The following is an 8,891-nucleotide window of genomic DNA, read 5'->3' as shown; positions in this document are numbered from 1 at the left end:
GCTGGGAAAGTCTAAAAGGATAATTCTAAACTAATCTAACCATAGACAAAGGGCATCTTTGTACATTTAAAAGAAGGTAAAGAAACATAGAATCATTTTCCACTAACATATTCCCTCCTGTTTTAACTTATTTTAAATGTATACAACAATTGTCTGTAAAGGTTATTTATTAAGTATCTTTAGCAATTTTTTAATTGTCAAAATGTCAGCATAGCATAAATGTAAATCATGTGGTCTAAAGAATGAAACAAATAAAATAATAAAAAGAACAAAGAAAAGTATAGTAAATAAAATAGCAACAGGAATAATCAAGAGAAAACAATAAAACTAAAACTACAAAAAATAAAAGGATAAAACCTTATATTGTACCTGCATAAACTACTAATGTGTTAATCAGTGCATGATCACTTGACAAGTCATTTTTAATCACCACGTCATTTATTAGCAGCTATTACAAGTTGTCCTCTAACAGAATTGCAACGGGATGCTGTTCTTTTTGAGACACGGCAACATAAGCAGTCATTGTAGGTGTGTGGTCAGTGACATATTTTTGCAGAACGGTCAAATTCTGCAAAACTTAATAAATGTCTCCTCCAGCTTCGTATCCATCAGGGATAAAAGTGCAACATGTCTCCCCGATCAGCTTACAAACTCCGCCTTGTGATGCTGTTAGCAGGTCTAGTGTCAGTCTGTTCTGCAGCACCATCATTCTGATGGCCTTCTGTTCTCCTGCTAAGGCCGTTCCCAGGGTCTTAGTTAAGTTGATGTGTCGTAGCAGAGCATATCGGTTGATTTCCACGTGATCCCGCACCTCGGCAACTCCAATGCCGGGGATCAAGCTCTGTAAGAATTTCACTCCTCCTCAGATGTGAAACTCTGGTTCCTTTACTGCTTGGTGCCGTCCGTGCACATCCTGTCTGGTACTGAGTCTTTGTTTGTAGTGGCATCCGGTAGATAGGTGAGTAGGCAGCTCCCCCACTGCCCGCAATCCATTGTTCATCACACATACTGGCAGTTGTGCTGCGTGCAGTTTGTTCAGTAGAATTACATCAGGCAGTGGGTCTGAGACTTGGGGCCAGGTCAGTAGCTAGGTCTGTCTGGAACAGTTCACATTTGTGGGTCATGATGACCTCCAGGTTGCTTTTGCTGGGATGCTGTAGTTGGCCTTGGACCAAAGAGTACCGTAGCCTGGATGTGTTGCCAGGCCCAACAGGCACCAACTGCGATCTTCAGGTATGCTGTACGGCCACAGGCCAAACGTCTGTGAGGATAGGGGCATATGGGTACATGCAAAGCAGTCAGTTTTATTATTCAGGTGAGCTGTAGTGTTCATAAACTGCCACCAGAAATTAGTGGCGTAGCCATGGGGAAACTTGGTGTACTTTCCTTTGTCATACAGTGTCTGCCTTTTCTTCATATAGCGTGACTTGTTGTCCCTCACGGAAGCAAAGATGAGGAGCCCGGTCAGGGTCAGGGCCGCTGCAGCTATTAGGAGCCACCACCTCATGACAACAGGACACACCCTCCTGTCGTGAGTAGACCCCCCGGCCAGGAAGGCTGACCCCTCCACCGGGCGAGATCACAACGATTGGGCGAGCCTGTGTCGGCTGAGTTTAGATGGCTTCACTTACTCGCCTGCAGTGACTCTGATGGATCCAGGATGGTCGTTCCGCAATTTTGCAAGCGGTGGGCGTGGTGAGGAGAACCTGATGTGGTCCCTCCCACCTGGGTGTGCTCCAGTTTTTCCTTTGGAGCACCTTGATCAGAACCCAGACACTGGGCTGTAATCTGCAAGACACTTGATAGACATCATTAAATTCTTCGTTATTTACAATCATCTCTTTATTTTCCTACAACTTAGACATACATTTTGCTACTGAAATTGTATCTGCCTTTTTCACTGGGTAGATTTCCGGCCACTTTGAGAACACGTCTATGACCACTAGGGCGTATTTCGACCCTTGGCATTCATTTAGCTCAATAAAGTCCATATGAATTGTGTGAAAAGGATAAGGTGGTGTGGGAAAACGGCCTCTTTTTGGTCTCAGGTTCCCCTGAGCATTCTATTTTTGACACGCCATGCATGTTCTGACAAATTGTTTTGCTGAAGTTCCAAAATTTACAGTGTAGAAATGAGAGTTGACAATACAGGTCATTGCCCCCGTTGACAAATGCGTACAGCCATGAGTCACTAACGCCGCCATTTTGTGGAGGGATTTTGGCAACACTGGCTTGCCATAACACATCATTAAGTCGTTTGTCAGAACTGCACCGTGTTTTAGCCATTTTGCCTGCTCGGCTGTGCTTGCTGCTTTTTGTTCATTTTTCAACACATCCAGTGGAATCTGATGTGTGTCTACTGCCATCAATGTGATGTTTGTCGTTTGTGCCGCCTGTTTTGCTGCTCTGTCAGCAAAGTTATTGCCTGTAGTAATGAAAGAGCCATCAGTTTTGTGTGCTGCACATTTACACAATGCGAGTTGTTGTGGTAAATGTATTACAGTCAGTAGGCGTTGTAGCAGGCTGGCATGCTGAACCGGTGGATGTGGTTGATGTAATCATTCCTCTGTTTTGCCAAATATTCTGCAAAATGATGCACAGCAGAGAAAACATACTGGCTGTCTGTATAAATGTTTATTTGTTTATCTTTGTGTATTTCACATGCGCGAATCACAGCTATCAGCTCAGCGCTCTGTGCAGAATATGAAGAAGAAAGTGGTTTTGCTTCTATTATCCTACTATCTGTGGTTACTGCGTAACCTACACAATTTCGGCCTGTGCTGTAAGGTCAAATAAGTTCTTAAGTGGCTGCCTCAAAACTGTTTTGCATTATTTCTCTGTGGCCTACTCCTACAATCTCGTGTGAAGTGACCTTCCTCTCCACGGTTCTAGCAGGCGTTGTCTCTATGTTATCTGCTGTTTCTGCGTGACTGTCTGCAGCCTTGGTGTTTGTGACTTTGCTCGCCTCTCTGTTCCTGATAGCCACCTGCGGATTAGTGTTTTAGTCTATTGTCAACACGTCAGCCTTATTTTTAAGTTACAGAATGCTTCTTCTTTTTTTTGTCTTGGTTTGGGAGAATAGATGCAACACTACATTTTCACTTAAGGCAGTTTGAAATAATTTCTAGTTTTCAAACAAATCATGGATCTCACACATTTCAAACTTTCAAGTTAGGGTTGTTTCCCATTTATACATATATATATATATTTAACTTTGCATTGCTCATAGCTCATAGCTCTAAACCTAGGCATTTTTCAATCATATGCCTAATCACCATGTGTCACTGTGATTCTCAAGTATTGTCACAAGTTCGTTTAAATTCGTTTCCAAAACCAACAAAATAATCAAACAAAAACATAAACGTGTCAGGACACAAAAGAAAAAAGAAAAATGCTGCCACCCGAACAAGGCAGAAGTCTGCATATGTTGGCTTTTAATAGCATGCAGCTTCTGCTCTAAAAGAAACAAATAAATAAAAATAAAAGAAAATGTGTAACATGCTCTTCAGCTTAGCAGTGTCTACATATTTAATTCAGCTTCTCAATCCTGTAGTTTTAGCTGTTGTCTACAGGGTTTTGCTTATTGGTTGTTATTATAGGTGTGCTCTATATCTCAGCAATGTGTCATGCTAGAATGATAGCTGTGAAGCTGGTCAAGTGCCTCTATGCACTTCATTAGTTAGTTATTCTCTGTATTGTCTTCATCTCACATGTCATTACACTGAGTTTCAGCAAACCTTAAGCTTGATGCAGACTACTGCTTAACAATTATCCACCTCACATCATAACCGACTAAGGTGCCTCTTCATATTAACATTATGTCATTGTTAATATTATCCTCTTTGTCTTATATAACAGCAATAGCATATTATAATATTTTATTAGTGTGTACCACTATACTACTACTGAGCCAATTTGATAGTTAGGATCATCTTATTTAGCAAACAGATAATTTAGAATTCATCCAATCTGCGGTCACATTTGTTCTCTCTGTTGCATGGCAGACCAGGCAGTTCTATTATAATATATTATTTATATTTTATTTTGTATCCATCAAGGGCTTCAGATGACCTGCAGTATCATCCTTTTCCCAAGGTGGAGACAGTTACCTTTTCACACACTGTCCTTGGCTGAACAGTGACACAGCCTTAATATACTTTATTTATGTTATTAAAATATTTTCGTGTGAATTATTTGCTTTATATCCATTTTATACATTGTGGGCATGGTCATCATGCCAACTGTGTTTCATTGATAATATCACTTTACAGGTTGTTATCCTTGCTATTATTAATTTCAAATACTCTAAAGATAATTTCTACTGTAATTTTCCCTTTGTTTATCTTTATTTCGTACTTTTTATATTTATATCTACTCAGTGGGGTCTGTTTTCAACCCTTTGGCAAAAAGATTACGCCGCTTCTCCTTCCTGTCGTGGCCGGCCAAATGACCTCTTAGCCATCCAAAGGGCATTACATGACAGTAAGAAGGAAAACTACCATCTCCAGAATAAAATTCAACAGATTGAAGATGAGAAACTTCAACTGGAGGAGAAGTGTAGACAGATGGAAGTGAAATATAAAAACCTGGAAGAAAGACAACAACGCCAGCCCGACATAAATATTATTAATGACGGTTGGGGAATCAAGTTTGGACAAGCCCGAGACCAGATTGTCTTCCTACACTCAAAAAAATGAAACGTTGACTTTAATTAAAATTATTTTGTCAACAGGTTCCACGAAATTGAATTATGTTAGTTTAAAGCAAAAATCTTTAGTTCATCTAATTTAAAAAAACTACTTAAGATTAACAAGACAAGTTAAATCAAGTTATGTTGTATGTTGTATGAACATAGATGATATATTTTCAGGTTAGATAGTTTAGATTAGTTACTTCAACACATTTCTTATTTGTGGCAGTAAAATGTTAAATTTAAGTTAGATTAATTCAAATATTATATTTTCAGCCACCTTGTGCTTTATTAATTAGTTTTACATAAATCTATTTTGTCAACAGGTTCCACACAAATGAATTAAGTACATCCAACTTATTTTTTTAAATTTATTTTATTGCCAACACATTCAGTGAGCATTTGTGTAAACCCAGTCCAAAATAAAACACAACAGCTCATTAGGGTTAGTAATTAACAGTATGTAGACAGATGCAACATCAAGACTTTAAATTAAATGTCTGTATCTACCAGAAATAGAAGAAAAAAAAATGCATTGAAGATCACATAACACATTGATAAGATGACACTTGAGTTATGCACATGTGATGCTAGTAAGGTCTGTGAGTGTTTTTTTCTTTTAGTGTCTAAAATGGATAGCAAAGTTGCTATTTGCAATGATTGCTTAGGGTCAGTCCAGTAACACAATGCCAATGAAGTGCTTTCCTTTAACAATGCAAAGTGAAGTGTCCACCTCAACAGCCACAATTTAAAAAAAAAAAATGTAACAACAACAACAACAACAATAATAATAATAATAATAATAATAAATAGTCCACTGATATTAGCAATCAAAGAAAATTACGTCACCATCCCAAATAAAACTTTAACAAAACATGCCAACATTATGGTCTAACAATAAAACAGCTTGTCAGCGTTCAGTTTTTTTGCAACAGCACAGCAGTAACCATTTAACACTCGCCACTGTCAACATTTATTTTACCAGTGTTTGGGCAAAAAACTTCAGATGGAAACATTTTAACATGGAAACAATTGTTCGTCTTTAAAAGTCCACAAAATATACATTCATCCTGCATTCCCAACTTGGATGATCTGATATCCTCGTGTTGGTGTTGTTCCCAGACCATCATGAAAATGTTGTTCCAGGTTCAACATTGCAAGTGACCAATCACATTGTTGTGACGTTATTCTATTCCAAGCCATTCGTGCATTTATGAAATTCCAATGTTGCAAGGACAATATCAATTCTGCTTACTGTTTATTAAAGGGTTACGGTTAGGGTTAGGGTCAGTTGATCGGCGGACAGAGGCGGTTTCACGCAGCTTAAGTACAGTTTTTTGTTTTACGCCGGTTTTTCCCGAAGTTGCAAAAGTATGACGTCACAACATTCTGATTGGTCACTTGCAATGTTGATCCTGGAACAACATTTAGTATGATGATCTGGGAACAACACCAACACGAGGATATCAGATCAACCTCCTAACTTACCCTTAATTTTAGTATGTATTGCAATTACCTTTACAATGCACACAATGTAACACAAACTGAATATGAACATATTTCCACCTCATAACAATATGCCTTGAACGCTAATATACACACCACCCTTCAACATTTCTGGTGCAGTATCATCTCTCAATTAAATCCTTTAAATCTCAATACTTTTGATTGTCTCTTAGCTTTCAGTCTTGAGGTTAACTGAGATTCAGTGCATATATCCCACCCATTAAGAGTGCACATGCAGAGGCCAGGTCTTCCAGGTCATGCAGGACACACTAGATGGTTATACCCACTGTAGGGTAATTTCCAATAAACCAAGTTCAAAAAAGAAGAGTCTATGGCTGACGCGTGTTCCTGGTTTCCAAAAGAAATGCTTCCAGTTGCATTATGATTTGAAGACTGTTTATTTATTACAAACGGAAGATGTAACAATGAACTCCTTCCTAAAAAGCATGAAAGTTCCAAAAAATAGCAGTTATCCAGAACTAGCTGTGCACACGGTCAGAAAACCGTGAGACTCCTAACCTCTCTGTCCATGCTCCTCCCCTTCCCTCTCACACAGGGTTTCATGCTACTATTGCACTTACATAATTAAAGTGAGAGGTACCCCCTTTTAGGTTCCAATCCCAAAACAGTGACTTAAAATTACTTTATGTAAACACATATATTTTCACATTTATTAAACCTGAAAAGATGACTTATGTAATGAATCTATGAATTATAAAACAAACATGAACTCAATCGTAAATAAAAATATAAAGCAGACGTCTGGCGCTTACACCCACATCGGCTGGAGGAGTGCTGGCATCAGCTCTTTCGATGGTAAAGATAGCAAGGGTAATTTGTTCCAGCTCCCTCTGAACAGCTGTAGCTTAGACACAAAAACATAGAAAAATGGCATCCAGTTTTAAAAAAAGAAAGAAAAAGGGCCAAAGCTACCCTTTAATGACGTAAACACAATATTAGGAACATGCACCCCAGTGCGCCACTATTTTAGACTACAGATTCAACGATAAATATAAATAGTTTGGGTATACAAGAAGATTTCCCAAAACATTTAAACAGGTTCCATGCAAATTACAACAACAACAACATTACAACATGCAACAACATTAGTTATTCAAAATTTGGTTTAATACAGATAAAAAACTAAACTAAAATTACCAACCAATTATTCTTTGAAGAGGATGCTTGGGTCTTCATTCAGGTAAAAAGGTAGTGCCCTGAGGACACACTCCCTCCCCTTTTCAATGGTTTCCTTCTGTAGAGAGTGGCAGAGATACAGGAAGAGAAAACAGATATACTTTAGGATGACAGAAACTCACGTTATACGCAAAATGAATGACATATCCACTGCACAGATAGACATGTACACAAGACCAACTAATCATCACATGGACATGAATAGTTAACCTGTTGGGCAGGGTTTCCACCACATTATATATGTCCATAATGGAGGTAAAGACAAACTAATACATCATCTTTTTTGCATTCAAAACATAACATAAAAACATTCACTTCTGGTTTAACCTAAATCAAGGGATCAGATTTTACATATGTTTAGGTAATTTAAATTTTCCAACGTTTTGAGTACCAAACTTTGTCTTGCTTAATATAAATGTAAGTGCACTGTGCAGCTACCATACACTAGCTGTTTAAATTTGAAAATGATCTTATTAGCCATAATATTTTGCTACCAACAGAATAACGCACCTGTGTGGCTGGGGCCAAAGTTTGTCTAATTTTCTTCCCTGCAACGCCTCCTTTTTTCTTGAAGACTTTTATGAGCTGGTCAGTGTATTGGTCAAGTTGTGTAAAAAGCCTTGGAACATGTGCAGCAGTAGTAATCCTCACATATTCTGCTTCCACCTGAAAATATGTCAACAAACACAACATACTGTACTGTAAATATACATACTATATGTACACATATACAAACTAAAACTAATGTAGTAAGACCTCATTAAAGCTATAATTTTAACACAAACATTTACACAAAATGCTAATGGAGCCATTACAGATTTTATTGTTATTTATCAAGTTCCAAAAAATATTGATCACAGCTGATCTGAAAAGAATTTCATGCCTCAGGCCCTTGAACTGCAACCTTTACCATGGTTCAGATGTGGAGAAGAAATAACAGGGGCATGGGATGGGTCACAAAAGAAAACTTAACTTATAAAACAGTTTTGTTTTTAAAAGTATAACAGTTCACATACCACATACAAGCTCAGCAATACCACATACACCACATCAGTATAGGAGGGAGCAGGTAAAGGCAGGATCTGAGATTTATAAAGAAAAAAAATAATTAATTCCTTAATTTCAAGAAGCAAATTATTGTTTGAATTACAACTAAATAAAATACTACTCAGAAGAAAAGCAAGAGATTGACAATGCCATGTGCTAACTTTCTATAGAAGCAATTATCACCAGGTCTGTCGACCTCCATTGTCTGGCTGGTTAGTTATTTAATTGTTTCAGCTTACTTTATTTTCTGTAAAACTTCAGTGCACAGTTGCAGGGATCAGCTAACACAGATCCCTGACACACGCTGGTTAGTTATTTAATGGTTTCAACTTAGTTTATTTGATCTAAAACTTCAGTGCACGGTCGCAGTGATCAGCTGACACAGATCGCTGGTTAGTTATTTAATGGTTTCAACTTAGTTTATTTTCTCTAAAACTTCAGTGCACGGTTG

General features: G+C 38.0%; 1 long non-coding RNA gene across 1 annotated transcript; it reads right to left on the bottom strand.

Moving 5' to 3' along the window:
- Positions 1-5,049: 5,049 nt before the first annotated feature.
- Positions 5,050-8,568, bottom strand: LOC143416574 (uncharacterized). Its single transcript, XR_013096970.1, has 4 exons — positions 8,410-8,568; positions 7,904-8,059; positions 7,359-7,451; positions 5,050-7,061 (listed from the first exon to the last, which is right to left on the bottom strand). It is a non-coding gene; the product is annotated as an uncharacterized LOC143416574 (long non-coding RNA).
- Positions 8,569-8,891: the final 323 nt, after the last annotated feature.

The sequence above is a fragment of the Maylandia zebra genome, linkage group LG3, assembly GCF_041146795.1.
Source record: "Maylandia zebra isolate NMK-2024a linkage group LG3, Mzebra_GT3a, whole genome shotgun sequence".
Taxonomy (NCBI): Eukaryota; Metazoa; Chordata; class Actinopteri; order Cichliformes; family Cichlidae; genus Maylandia; species Maylandia zebra.
Note: the sequence above shows the minus strand (reverse complement) of the source record. Positions and strands in the feature narration are given on the sequence as shown.